Consider the following 15,417-nt stretch of genomic DNA (forward strand, 5'->3'; position numbering starts at 1 on the left):
AGAGGCCCAGGGAGAATAGTTTACTACATTTTTCCAAAATATTTTTTTAAAACTGGTTTTATTTATATTTATTGCACTACAAAATTCCCTTATAATATGGAAATTTATCATCAGTAAATAATAATTTGTTTTTACAGGTCTTTCAGGGGCTATATTTTAAAGGCACTTTAACCTCTAAAAACAGTAGTACCACTTTCTAATATTTTTGTTTTTATACAACCAGTCCAAATTTGGCTGAGGTCAGTGATGCTTTTTATTATTTTTGACAACTATACAATGCCCAATAATGATTCTATTCTTGACACCAGCTGGCAGTAACCTTCCCTCTCAGATGAGTTCATAGATGGCCTGTTCACCATGCAAACATGTAATGGACACTACAAAATTCCACTGCTGTGCTTCTGCTTAATTAGGTGTAGTTTCATCTAATAGGAAGAGAAAACCAACTTCCTGCAATGCTTTTTTTTCCATAATTTTATTTTAGATATTAAATACATTTTTAAAAGTGTAAAATATCTGAAAGCCTCTGAAAAAACAAACTAATGCAAACATTTAAAAAGTACTAGTTTGTCTTACTACTATGTTATGTATCTTTGGCTTTGCAAAAATATGGTTGACTTCAAAATACTGTCCTCTTTAACTCAGGATGTCACCTTGTAGTGATTGGCCTTTACTGACCCGTGAAAATGGATGGAGTTATTCTGATCTCACTATGCAGAAGGTCAAGTTCACAGCTTGGATTTGAGAACAGCAGAAGGAATCACCTTAGAGGAAGAAGCTGATTTTAAAAAAGCAAATGTTTATTTACATTGAGTCCATCAGAAATAGGTAGATATCAGGAAGGAAACAACTGCAGAATTACTTCAGGATATTTTTAAAGCGCCTCTACTTAGGTATCCTTGTCTAAATATGTTAACTTTATAGCCATTTCCTCATGAAGAATGCATCAACTTTTCTCTAGACCCATTTTTTTTTTAATTTTTCAGTTAACGCATGCCTATTTTCTTGCTGTAATATTTAAGCAATTTTATCTTAAAGATTTCATAATTCTTCATCTGTCCTTATTTCTGTTGTTTTGCAATTCTGTTTGCTTTAATAGAGCTGCTGTAAAAAGCAACCATGGTAATCAGAAATAAATATTATAATTCACAAAACTAGCATGTCTTACAGAGATACAAGTTAAAATATAGTGGAATATATGCATATATTTATTATTATAAGTTCATCTCAGTAAATATATATGTATATGCATACATATACATTTTACTATAAATATATACCATAAATACATTTATATTATATATAATATTATAGATAAATATATATTTATAGTAGAATGTATATGTATGTGTATCTATTTACATATACACATTTATTTACTGAGGCGAACTTAATTCCTGAAAATTATTTTATGCTTTGAAAATTTTATCTGGAATAGTCTAAATCTTAGGTTATCTTGGGTGGGTATAAAAGGTCTCCAAGAGAAAACAGCAATAAATATGACTTTTTATAAATAGTAATTAATTTTGAAACTATAATATTTATATTCTGAAAACACTATTTTTTTTATTTGTTAGTTTGATATAGAGCAAGAAGCAGTACATTAATAGGTTATCATTTTTCCCAATATTATATTTTTTGTTAAAAGAAACTGAATTTACATTTAAGTACAATGAACAAAGAAAAGAGCTCGATGTTTTTATTTTGTCCAGACTTATTGTGAAATTAGTCTAAATAATTTCTAATTAAAGTACAAAATTTCTAATCAATAACATGTTTTAAATGCACAGAACTTAACTGTCTATAATAGCTGTTTTGCTGTAATCATAGTTATGTGTATAATTTATCAATAAGTTTTCTTTTGAAGGGAGGGGATATATCTGATATTTCTTTGACTTTTTTCTTGTCTTGTTTGTAAGAAGTTCTAGTTTATAGAAAACTAAATGGCAATTCTGGCTGATACAGACCATAATGATACCCAAACTCAAAAAGAAAATTGCCATATGTAGAAGATTGTCTTCCTGCCTTGTCCAAACTAGTTATTCCTTATTCATTGTAGGACCTAATGTTCATTGCTAGGAAATAACATTCCATTCTGATGCATGACTAATTTGTCATTTGAGTTGTGTTACAAAATTCAATAAAATTCAAGCCATAAAAGATTAAAGAGTTATAGATTATCTCATCCTTTTGCACCGTTTTGATTACAAAATTTTTTAAAAAGGCTTTTTAAAGGAAATGTTGCAAAATTAACTGCTAAACTTTCACCCTGTGTTGTTCTTCCGGTTTCTGGTGGGTGCTAGCTATTAAGTAAATGATTCAAGGAAGGAAAAGACGAACAAAGGGCATGGTATATGCATTGACCATAGTAATATCTGCCTTCTCCCTAGAATAATAAAAATCAATCTGCAATCAGAGTGGTTCATCAGTTACCTATCTTCCATGTAATGAACACACATTTCTATACCCTTATTAAAAAGACATTTGTAGGTACTTCTGTCCCCATGAAGATTATAACTTGGTTGAAAATATTAGACAGAAATGAGCCACATGAGAAAAATAGAAAATAGGCTAAATTGACTGAGCTAGTGGATTTTTTAATATATCATGTGCTTTACTTAAAAGAAAAAATAATCAAATCAATGCCAGTAACAATCTCTTTGAACAACTTTCTATGAAAAATAGACTTTGAAATTCCATATGAGCCTATTTGAAAGGTAACTGAATTTTACAAGACCATTAGTTGATATTCTGTGTGAAAACTACCCTGATAATATATTGGGCACCCTACTTCTATATCTCTTGTAGAACAGGAATTGACATATAATTAACAAATACATGTTGAATGAATGAGTAAACAGTCCTAATAATATGAGTATTTGTTTCTCCAACTGGATTTCCCCTTCTCCACATGGCTCATTTCCTTAAAGACTAAGAAGATTCTTAAAGCTCTTTCTGGAGTGCTTATCTTTCAATGATTCAGTTACTTGGCAGAGGACTGGCATCTAGTTAAAACTTACGTATTCAGAGAAATCACTCTAATTCCCATTTTGTAATATTATCAGCCAATGAAATTGATAATTTCAGAGGATCTTTAAGTGTGGGAACTTGTAATCCTGTGGCTTTATCTGGTCCGTAAAAGAACGAAGGGTGTTACCAAGGGTTTAATAATTAAACTAATATTCAATTATTAATAAATTTTGATGTTTAGTGAGGATACATACAGAAATATAATAAATTTGTTTGGCGCCTATGTTATAATACCTTTTAATTAGTGTAGTAAATGGAGCAGTATTTTTCCTCTTGATGTAATGATAACTTCTAAATCCTACAGTTCACGGGTATCCTGATTCTCCTATTCATGGCTGTTGACTTTGGCTCTCTGTATGCCAAATTATCACTAGAAAATTTCTTTACTAATCATCAAGAAGGTTTAATCAAAATCAGTTTGTTTAGTTACCAACAAATGTACCCTTAGGAGTATGGGAGAAGCCAAGTTTATAATGATTGAATTATTTTATTATGTATTACGAACACAGATATAAAACCCACGATCTTTCCCCTCCTCTCTCTTCCCCCAGAAAATAAATGGAAGAGAGTTGGGAGCAAATAATTTTTTACAGCAAAAATCTTTTCAAAAAAACATTACTAGCACCTACTACTAGTACCTCTTGGAGTCTATACTGGGCTTCTCCTGGAACAGTATTTTTAGAAGAATGGGTGCTGGAGTCAGACTGCCTGATTCAAACCCATGTCTGCCACTTGCTAGTTATCAAATCTGGGAAAAAGTACCTTCCTTAACTTACTTTTCTTGTTTGTAACTTGGTAGTAATAACACAACTGATTTTGAAGTATTTGTTAAATTAAAAAATAATAACATCCCTTCCAATTAAGTGACGATGTATAGAACTTAATCCAGATGTGAGAGTGAATATGAATGAAATGGGAAAGGAGGCATGCCTTTGGAGATGTTAGTCTTCCTTAATATAACGTCATTGAAAAAAGCATCATAGTAGCCAGTGTATTGCCATCATGGAAGTCAAAACAGAGAACAGAGTGGCAAGTTTCTAAGAATATTGGAAAGGAAGAAATGTTGCCTGCTTCGTTTTTTTGTTTTTTTGTTTTTAGATCAGCATTAAGTGGAGGGTATGCCAGCCTTACCTTCCATTTATATTTTATTTTGAAACATGTCATCAAGGAACCATAAGCATGTTAATTAAACCAGAGTAAAACTTCAAAGGATCCACTTCACTCCTCATAGTATAGGTTCACATAAGAAAGAGCAATTAATTTAAAATCCAAGTTTTATCTATTTCCAGGTTTCCAGTTGGGAGATGATGAAATATACGTTCTCAACTCTCTTATTTCTCTCTGGAATCAATTGTCACTTTCTTTTGTTTTGTTTTGATATTTTGATATTTTGTTTTGTTTTGTTTTGATATTCTGTGTGAAAACTACCCTGATAATATATTGGACACCCTACTTCTATATCTGAGAAGTATCTCTTGTTTTCTGAAGTAACTGGTTATTTTGATTACCTTCAAAAGGCTAAATGGTGTTCACAATTATCTCCTTTCTCCTTCTGACGCTAATTCTATTGTTTAGTAAATTAAGGGAAAGGAATACCAGATGAAATGAAGCCTGGTATGATTTTTAAGGTTTGGAAAGGAAATCAGTATTTAACTTAATTGTTGTCTTTTATGTACAGGTTTGAATATTTATATTTGGAATAGCCTTTGAGCTTAATTCGTCTGTTTAGACATGAAATATAGTTCCAAGTCAAGCTAACCAATCTTTCATTAAGATGTATTAGTGTCAGTGTATCTTGCCCTGCTTAAAAGTATCTTTTTATACTTTCTGTTTTGAACTATTTCATTTTTTTAAACTTTAGTGAGTTTTCAGTGTGGAAAATCTTATTTGTCTCTAATCCAACCTCTTTATACAAAGTCTAATAAGTCCATTTTAAGAGCAAAATTGACCTTCTTTAGATGACTAGCTATTAGTGGGGAGCACAGTACCTAACCTATGCTGATCTAAATCTCAGAAACGTTTCCTATCTCGGATCTCTTGCATTGCAGATATTGAAAGCATCGATGCTTCTATTCTCTAAAATTTTCACAAAAATATCAGACCTGATAGTGTGATTTTTTTTTCCTTTTTACCTCAAGATCTAACTAGAAACATAAATCAGAAAATACTAACTGAAAGAAAAAGTTTGAAAAAAAGAAAAAGAAAATGAATTGATGCTTTGGGAAAGGAAATGATTTGGTGGTAGAGTGAAGATTAGATTAAAGCAACCAGCTTTCAGAAACTACAGTGTTGAAGTTCAATAAAAGATGCCCAAAATTCTTGAGTGCAGTAAAACACATGTATAGCAGAGGGCCTTCTGTAGAATCTGGATGTTGCTTGATTTTAAAAAAAAGTGAAAAATATCCTTCAGTGGATATAGCAATTTCTGAGAACATCTGTATGTTACCCATCCAAAGTAATTAGGAGCTGAAATCATCTATCACTACATACTGCCACTTACTTCATTTTCATAACAACCCTCTAACTATGTCTCATCAGGAAATTAAATTTCTGTCACACAGGTTGAAGGTTATTTACAAAACAGACTTCCACTGTGCTAGTTCATCCTGCATATTGCAGCTAGATTATTGCAGCCAGATTATTGCAGCCATTTTCCAACTGATCTCCAAGATTTTATTCCTTCGATTATGTACTCTTTTTCTTTTTCCTGTAGTTTCCTTCAAAAATTAAGATCACATCTCTACTTTTCTAAGAGTCTTATGACTCTGTTGCCTGAAGTTTGTTTCCTCCCCCAAAACTTGCATATTGAGTATCATTAACTGGTTATTAATACTAAATTGATCTTGGAGAAACTTTCTGTGAGAAAACATTTCTTGGTATTGTTTTGTAAGTTAAAATACATAGGCACCTTAGATGGCTCAATAGAAATTTTGCAGAAAGATTCTGAAAGATGTTTTTTTCTCCCCACTTTTTTTTAATTGAAGTATAGTTCATGTACAATATCATATAAGTTACAGGTGTACAATATAAAGATTCTGAAAGATCTTAAGAGGTACATGGAAATAGGTGAAGAATAGAGCTGATAGAGAAAAGTGATGGCCTTCTGCAGGACAAGACACATTATGTAGAGTTTAATTTTTCTTAACCTGCCTTATTGAATAAACTGAACTTTTTCAGAAATTCCATCTTTTAAAATATGACCACCACAATTAATATTTAAGACAATAGCTCTACATATAAGCCATGTATTAGGCCTCTGAGGTCATTGCTTGACTAAGAACATAGCTTTGAAAATTTCAGAAAATCTCTTCAGAGTCAACTTCTATAAGCTTGGCAATCTGTATTTGAAGATTGAAAAGAATGAGAAGGTGATTTTGTTTCATTACCAAAACATAAAAATTATATGCTGTGGTTTTATTTTTTTTTGAACAAGAGTTTAAGTAAGGAGGTAAAATTCTCATTATTTCAGTAACTATTTTCTAGTTGATAACTACTCCCTGAAGATATTATATTCCTAAATTGTTTTAGCACCAATAGCTACCACTGTAATATAATAAGATATTTGAACTCACTGTACAAATAACATCCAGAACGTTTTTAAATAAATTTTTAAAAATCAGTTGAGTTTGTTTCTAAAGTATTTTGTTGGTGGCCATGGTAAAATATTGACAATAATGGATTTAAAATAAATGAATATTCTAATTAATAGTAGAAGTCAGACTTCCAAAAAAATTATTGGAAGGTAAAGTTTTTGAAATTTTTTATGGCAGTAAAAGAGTAAAATGAAAAAAGAGAGAAACACAGGTCCGTAGTATTAAACATCTATAAAAATCACTATTTGAACTTTCTTGTTACTTTACCATCCTGGACTATCACATTTATATATTGAAATGCTCAATATAGTTTTTATGTTATTGGGGGGGGGAATTGTGTTCTTCAGAAATTGTGCTTGCTACAAGCAAAAAAATTAAAAAGTAACTTCAGTAAGAACTAACTGGAATAATGAGAAATTTCTGTATCATGGTCAAAATAATGCCATTACCTCCTGCATGATTGCTGCAGTGATTTTTGAAAGCTATACAAGTTGTTTTATCTGATTTTGGCTATCGAAGGCTTTTTCTATCTAAAAGCAGTTGTGGTAATATACAAATGTAGAATAACTTGTGAGTTATATTTTAGATCTAAAGCTATATGTATTTAATGGTATGACCAAGTTCATGTTTGGGAAAGCATCACCTGAAAATTGGGTTTTTAGTATTTTAAGTATTGTCAATTGAACTAAGAGGTGACATTTTTCCTGTTTACTTACATGATAGTTTATATGCTCTATTTAAAAGCAAAAAGTCAAAATTCCCAGTTTTAAATGTTACCATAGCTTCATATACCAAAGAAAATAGTTTACTTAATTGAGTTTCAAATCTTGAGCTGGATTTAGTATTAAACATAGTTTAGTGATTATGTATATTTTTCATTGATAGTTAAACATACACACAAAGTATATTTTCTTTTTTAAAAAATGCAAAAGATGCTTTAACATAAAATATGAACAGCTGAGCAAAGCATGATAAAAATACTTACTTGGAAGGATTGGGAATTGAGCAAGCACAGTGTATTTTTTGCCCCAGAGGTGGCAGTGGGAAAAGGTCTGTTTACCCGAGCTCTCCTGCTTCCAAATGAGCTCTGATGATTTTAGTTTGATGAATGACTTCAGGGAGCTATGATGCCACCACGCTGCCCAATGTCTTGGCCCAAACAACAAATCAGCTCATAGGTCTCCATGAATGTGCTGCTGGAAAGGATGTGGATTGGTTGGGGATGTATACAGGGAAAAGTTATTTCTGAAAATGGTATTTTTTATAAAAAAAATATTTTAACTGTGCTTCTCCCCTGCTTAAATACTTCCAAGGTAAAGATTATTATTTCTTATTTATATCTATCCAGAGTCTTGTATATAAAGGTTCCTTTCCTCATAAATGTTTATAAAATAAAATTTGATGTTAGAAACAAGAATGAACTTTTTGCTTCTTGTTGCTTGCAGGGTTAAGGCAAAACTCATGGGACAAGTCTGGTTTTACGTCTTTTGTTTGTTTGGGGCAGGGGGTTGTTTTGTTTTTCTTTTTTGTCTTTTTGATAATCTGTGGTATAATAGAAAAAGAGCCAGCCAGCAAGCAAGAGAGCGATGGTAAAGAGGACAGGAACTAGGGAAAAGTTGTTTGTCCATCCTTTCCATGTCAACTTCACATTTAAGGCCTTTGCCACTCCTCTTTAGCGTATGATTCAGTTAGTGTGGAACTCTCCCCAGGTTTTCCTAGCACCATACGTTTGTGTGTACTCTTCTACATCATGAAAAATTCTTCCCTTCCTTTCTCTCTGAAAATTGTCTGCTGGTCCTCCAATATTCTGACATCTCCTTTGAAAAATCCTCGCTTACTCCCCCAGGCAGAGTTTGATTGTTCTTTTCTGGGATGGTACATATCTCTATCACAATGCTTTTCACAGTGCCTTACAAATATTCATTTACATACATGTCTGCTCTCAGGCTAAACTGTCAGCTCCTTACAGCAAGGCATATTTCTTATTCATTTCTGTATTCCCACCACCTTCTATTATGCCTTTCGTAGTTGGCATTCGATGAAAGGCTGATTAATCTTTCTAAGCATTAAGCTAGTCTTTTAGAACAATAATGTATTTGCCATGCAGTGATATATGATCCTGAATAAGTAGTTTATGCTCTCTGCTGCCTTTTTTTTCTCCAAAAAAACTACATAATAAAGAAAAAATGCACCAAATTTAAGAACAAGATTTGTTTGAAAAGTGCTAATTTGAGTAACTTGAATACAATAGCTAAAGTAGTATGAATATCATATTAAGATAAATTGAGATTATAAATAATTTTTTCCACACTGCTTCTCAGTTTTTCCTAGACAATAGAATATTAAAGTAGAAAAATCATTAGAGGATATCTTATTCAATTGCATTATAAATGTATATTGAATAAATAAAGGAATGAATGAAGCCGAGAAATGTTAAGTGACACACTCAAGTCACATCTTTTAGTGTCGATGCTAGGATTGGAGCACAGATCACAATGTCAAGTGAAAAGTAAAACCCTTTTAAAATGCTGTGATTTTTTTAAACTTTTTATTTTCAAATAATTTTAGACCTATAGAAAAGTTGCAGAAATAACACAGAGAGGACATGTACAGGCCCTCCCTTAGTTTCCTCTATTGTTAACAACTTATGTATTGATAATTACAGTATAATTATAGGAACTGGGAAATTAACATCAAATTCAGGATCCCACATTACCTTTTTTTGTTGGGTCCCTTTGTCTCCTCAATAATTTATAGTTTCTCTGTCTTAACTTTTTTATGACCGTGAAGGGGACTCATCACTTATTTTGTAGAATGACCTTCAATTTGGGCTTGTCTGATGTTTTCTCATGAGTATATTGGGATTATGCATTTTGGACAAGAGGAAGTGTTATGCCCTACTCAGTGCATCATATCAGGGGATACATGATGTCAATAGATCTTATTATCGACGAGGTTAACCATAATCTCTTGAGGAACGTGGTGTTGGCTAGGTTTTTCCAATGGAAGTTTACTATTTTTCCCTTCATTATATACCTATATATTTACTTATATATATATTTATTTTTATGTATATATCTTGGACTAGATACTTTTAAACTGGGCAAATATCCTGTTTTCCTTCAATCTTTTGCCCACTGATTGTAACATTTTTTGGTAGATTTTTATCTGTGACAATTGTTACTATTGCGTTTGCCTAATGTGATTTTGTATGTCCCTCATTCCTTCTACATTTATTAATTGGAATTCTTCAAAAGAAGAGATGTTCCTTCTTCCCCATTTGTTTGCTTATTCAATTATACATTTATATTAGTGTGGACATGGGTATTTATTTATTGTAGTACTTATAATTCAATACTATCATTGTGTAGTTTATTCAAATTATTCCAGCATTGGTTATTGGGGATTTTTTTCAGGGTGGCTTATTGTCTATTTGATATGTCCCATCCTTTTTTGAGGACTTACTTATTTTTTGGCAACACAAGATATTCCAGACTCACCTTGTGTTTTTCCTGCTCAGCCCTGAAATAAGCCACTTGTCCAAGGAGTTCTTGTTCCTTTTATTGGAGAATGGATTTAGAAACTAAGATCTCAGTGCCAGGTATGCTTATTGCTAACAGGGTGTTATTATTTCTAGTCCTTTTTAACGGACAGTGTTAGGGAATATGTGTATATATACTAATCCATGCATGGACTTTCATCCGTATTTATTTCTACATCAATCTGTCTCTAAATATATGAACAATTATGAATTAATATTGATATCTCTGATTCTAATACAACAGGGTTCTCTCGAGCCTCCAGCCTTTCCTTATTTGTAAATTTTCCTCTAACAGAGAAAAACGTGGCTCTCATTATCCATAGTATATTTACTTTTTTGTTCAGTCCTGGTAGGCACATCAAGCAGTTACAAAGTTGATAACCCTTACCCCTGTGGGAAATTGACTTACTAATCAGAGTAAAGTAATCCTGTACAATTATTTTTGCCTCACAGTATCTCAAAATGTTTTTTTTCCAAAGCTACTTTGGTTCATCATTTTATTTTCCATTCCATTCAATGTGGTTGTGTTATTCATTTATAACATAACTAGGTTCATTTGTTACTCATATGTTTACCTCGTATCCTGGGGTTATTTAATTTTTTAATTAATTTTTTTAAATTTTATTTTTTATTAAATTTGCCATGGTTCTAAAAGGCGAAACTATCAAAAATGTTATACTTGGAGAAGTGTTGCTCCCACTACATCCTTACTACCAGGTTTCCCATTCCCCCTTCTTCCCACTCTTTCTCTCCCATTCCATGTAGGTAACCGCCTTTTTTAGTTTCTGGTTTACCCTTTCTGTTATTTCTTTTGCAGATATGTAAATGAACAGATACATGTTTATTTTCTTGTGTCTTTTTCTTTCTTATAAGAAAGGTAGCTACTGTTGATAGTCTTTTGTAACTTGCTTCCTTATTTAACAAATCTTTCTGAAAACCACTTTGACTCAGTTCATAGAGATCTTCCTCCTTCTCTTATACAGCTGCATAGTAACTTGTTGTGTAGCTCTAACATAATAAAGTCAATGACTTTCCTGTGCATGAACAGTAGATGGTTTCCAATATTTTGCAAATAAAACAATGCTGCAGTGAATAACTTTGTGCACACATATTTTCTAATTGTTGGAGATGTCATGAGGGTAGATTCCTAGAAGTGGGATTGCTGAATCAATAGGTGATTGATTACATATGTAGTTTTTGTTAGGTATTGCCCAATTTATCTCCAGAATTGGATTTGATTTAGAAACACATTTCCTAATACATGGAAAAAGAGGAATTTATTCACGTTTTCTTCTGGTACTTATATGGTTTCATTTAAAAAATCTAGGCCCTTAATTCATTTAGAGTTTATTTTGGTGTGTGCCATGAGATATGGACCTAATTTTATCTATATCCAAATGGCCACCCAGTTGTCCCAGCACCTATTATTAAAGGTTTATCTTTACTTCAGTGATTTGAGATGCCACTTTTAACGTGCCAAATTTCAGACTGTTTCTCGTTGTTGTATTCCACTTTTCTGGATTATTTGTCTGCCTTTGTGCCAGTACTACTTGTTTTAATTATAGAGGCTTTATAGTATATTTTAATCTAGTAGGGCCGGTCCCCCTTGCAGTTTTTCTTATGTAGTGTTTCTCTGGCTATTCTTTTATATTTGCTTTGAAAATGGACTTTAATATCAAGTTGTCTAACTCCATAAAATAGCTTGCTGGTGTTTTTATTGAGATTTTATTGAGTTTTTAAATTAACTTAGGAAAAGCTCACGTCTTTTTAATGTTGAGTTGTCTCAACAAGATCAGGGTGTGTTTTTTCATTTGTTCAAGTCTACTTTTATGTCTTTAAAGAGTATTTTTTAAATTTTTAAATGTCCCACATTACTTGTTAAATTAATTCCTAAGTATTTAATCTCCTTTATTGTTATTGTAAATGGTTTTCCTCTATCATTATATCCTTTATTTATTTATTGGTATATTAAGGCTATTTATTTTTGTATGTTCATATTATATCATGATACTTACTGGAGTCTTTATTTGTTTGAATTAGCTTTATCATCCATTCTCTGAGGTTTTCCTTGTATTCTATCATGTTACCTGCAAATAGATAGTTTTGTTTCTTCCTTAACTGTTTTTGTGCCACTAATTTTGCATTAGCTAATATCTAGAGTGCATTACTGAATAGTGGGATAAATAGTGGGCATGCTTACTTTGTTCCCAATTTTAGTGAAGGTGCTTCTACTCTTTCCTCATTAAATAAGATAATGGATTTTGGATAAAGCAACCCTTAATTCCTATTTTTTTTGCATTTTACTTAATCATGAATGAGTGTTCAAGTTTGTCAAAGCTGTTTTCAGCTTCTATAGAGATAATTTTTCCTTAGATCTATGATATAATATGTGATAGCGGTAGATTTATAAATATTGAAGTGATTTTCCATTTCTAAAATAAAGCCCATATGGTCCTGGTGCATTATTTTCTTAATATGGTATTGGATTCTGTTTGTTAATAGTTTATTTAGTTTTCTTGCATTAATTATGAGTGATGTTATTCTTTTCTTTCTTTCTTCATAATGTATTTATTTTTTTAGGTATCATTGTTATGCTTGTTTCATAAAAGGAATTACGAATTTTTAATTTCTTCTCAATGCACTGGAATAAATTCTAGGGTCTTTAGATTATATGGTCATAGAAAGTAGGTAAAAAATCCCCTGTCAAAACATCAGGGCCTGGGGCTTTTGGTGGAGTAATTTCTAGAATAGTTTCAGTGTTTTTTCCTATGGAAATTGGACTAAGATTTGTAATTCACATGTAATTAATTTGGTAATATATATCTATCTAATTTTTCAAATTTATTTGAATAGAGCTCTGCAAAGCAGTCCTGTGCGTGTGTCTGTGTACGCATGTGTACATGCATGCATGTATGTGTTTTAATTTCTTTGGTTTCACTAGTTATTTCCCTTCTGTCATTTCTTACCTTACATCATTTCCTTCCTATACTTTCTTACTGCTTTTTCTTGATCAGATTAGCTAGCACTTTTTCTCTCTTATTATTTTAAAAAACAAGATTTTAATTTATTAATTAGATCTACTCTTTTATTATTCTCTGATCATTTACTTTTATTTTTATTATTCCCATCACTGTGATACTTTTTGTTTTATATTTACTCTTTTTAGTTTTTTGAGAAGAGAAATTAATTCATTTACTTTCATTTTTTCTTTGTTATTAAAGTATTTAGTGCAATGATCTTCCTTTTATCAGATATGTAGTGTTTTCATTGTCATTCTTTTAGTTCTGTAATTTCAGTTTGTGTTTCCCCTTTTAACCAAGAGTTATTTAATGAAAAGGTGTTTTTTTGTTTTTTTACATCCAAGTGGAAGGACTCCCTTGTTTGTTTTTTATATAATTTCTTATTTTATTGCCTTATAACTATGGAGTATTATTTATAATACTTTTACTTTATGGAAGTTACTGGTATTTTCTGTGCAATTTAATATGTGATCAATTTTTGTTAACATTCTGTGGGCACCTGAGAAGAAAGTGTATTCTTTATTCTTAGGGGGTAGAGTTAAATATACATTCATAAGATGTTGGTTATGTTGGTTAAATCTTCTATCTCCTCTCTTAATTTTTTGTCCACTTGTTCTGTCTTGTACTGAGAGTGCCGTAATAAAGTCTTTTATTATTAGTGTTTTTCTCTTCTTGCATCTCTCGTAGATTTTGCCTCATAAATGCAATGTTATGATTTCTTTAGACCTTTTTCAGCTGCCTGAATTCATGGATGATTCATAAACCTTTCTCATTGAATGAAATGGTAAGATGCATTGGAATTACCTTATTGCTCTGCATAAAAATAAGATTCCATCGATTCTTTAATATATAAATCCCCTTGACAGAATTCAGAACACATACATCTTACCTCAAAGTGAATTTTATACCAATTCTATATCAGGTGATACAATGAGAATTGTCTGTGTATATCATGAAACACTTTGTCTCAAAAATAGAGTTTTTAAATTGTAATATTTAGCATTGAATACTTTAGACCATTAAACTATTGACATTTCATGAAAGTTAGCCCTGTGGTTCCCAAACTTGACTGTGCATCATGTTAAGAGCTTGTCACATAGATGCATATGCCCTACCAATGGAATTTTGGTTCAGCATATCTGGATGTGGCCTAAGACCCAGAAACAGAAAATCTGGAACTACATAGGGGAACCACTGATGTAGTCCTCTCATTTTTCAAGGGTTCCTCTTAAGCAATATTTAATTCCTCACTAACTCACTTTGATATTCAGGTGCATTCAAATCTATTATGTTGCTTTGTTGGTAAATGTCCCCCTTCTGGACCTTTGGCATCATGACACATATTCAACTGTTTAAAACATACTTATGTTGGCAATAGGCAGTATTAAGACACTCCTGGATAAAATATAAAAATTTCCTTAAATCTATTACTCTTATCTTCCCAGACAAAAAAAAGTCAGAGGAACTGTACTAGCGTCTGAACTAACAACCTTAAATAAAGCTGAAGGATGTGATTATTTAACAAATTTGTTCACCATAAAAAAGATAGGAAAAACTTTGTACGCCATAGGTATCTGGGCACTTAGTAAAGACTGTGAGTGATAAGAAATATACAAAGAAGGAACATGAAAAGAGATTATTTGGAAAATTACACCACAAAACTATGGCCATTGAGCTCATTCAAGCAACAGAAATATTAGAAGCGAAGCTCTAATCGTTTGGGGTTTTCCTGGACTTCGAAACAACTAACATCACTTCATAAAGTCAGGTAGGGCAATATTCTGTAAAGTCTTTGTTCTGAGTTTTTAGTTGTTTTGCTAAAGCCTCAGGCTCAATTTCAACTGAATTGTTAGACTGAAGTCTCGTCCAAACTGACAAAATAAGCAGTGAATCTCTGCAATTCTCTACAAAGTACAAAGGAAAAGAATAGGTTATATAACTGACTACATTGCATTTGGCTGGTAGTTTCTCTGTTAAGCTGGTAGGTGAATTACTTATCATCTCCTTCGATTGCAAAATAGATGCAGTGTAGTAATTCAGAGCTTATTCATATATCCTTTAAGACTGATACTGTGTGTTTACATATTGCACACTGACAGTCATTTTCACAAAATTATTGTGAAAGCATTGGTCTTATATTTTTACGTGGTGAAATAGAGACAGAGAGGGAATGCTCTGCCTCCGGCCATCAGTGTGAATCTCTAAGATGACTGGAGGCTGGGAAAAAAGTTCA

The 15,417-nt window shown here is 31.9% G+C and overlaps 1 long non-coding RNA gene across 1 annotated transcript in view; it reads right to left on the minus strand.

Annotated features, from left to right (window-relative positions):
* LOC102998632 (uncharacterized) overlaps positions 1-7,688 on the minus strand; it is a 30,814-nt gene extending 23,126 nt beyond the window's left edge. The window contains exon 1 of the long non-coding RNA XR_449470.2: positions 7,609-7,688. This is a non-coding gene — a long non-coding RNA (uncharacterized LOC102998632). The remainder of the gene's footprint in view (positions 1-7,608) is intronic.
* Positions 7,689-15,417: the final 7,729 nt, after the last annotated feature.

This window comes from Balaenoptera acutorostrata, chromosome 4 (assembly GCF_949987535.1).
Source record: "Balaenoptera acutorostrata chromosome 4, mBalAcu1.1, whole genome shotgun sequence".
Classification (NCBI taxonomy): Eukaryota; Metazoa; Chordata; class Mammalia; order Artiodactyla; family Balaenopteridae; genus Balaenoptera; species Balaenoptera acutorostrata.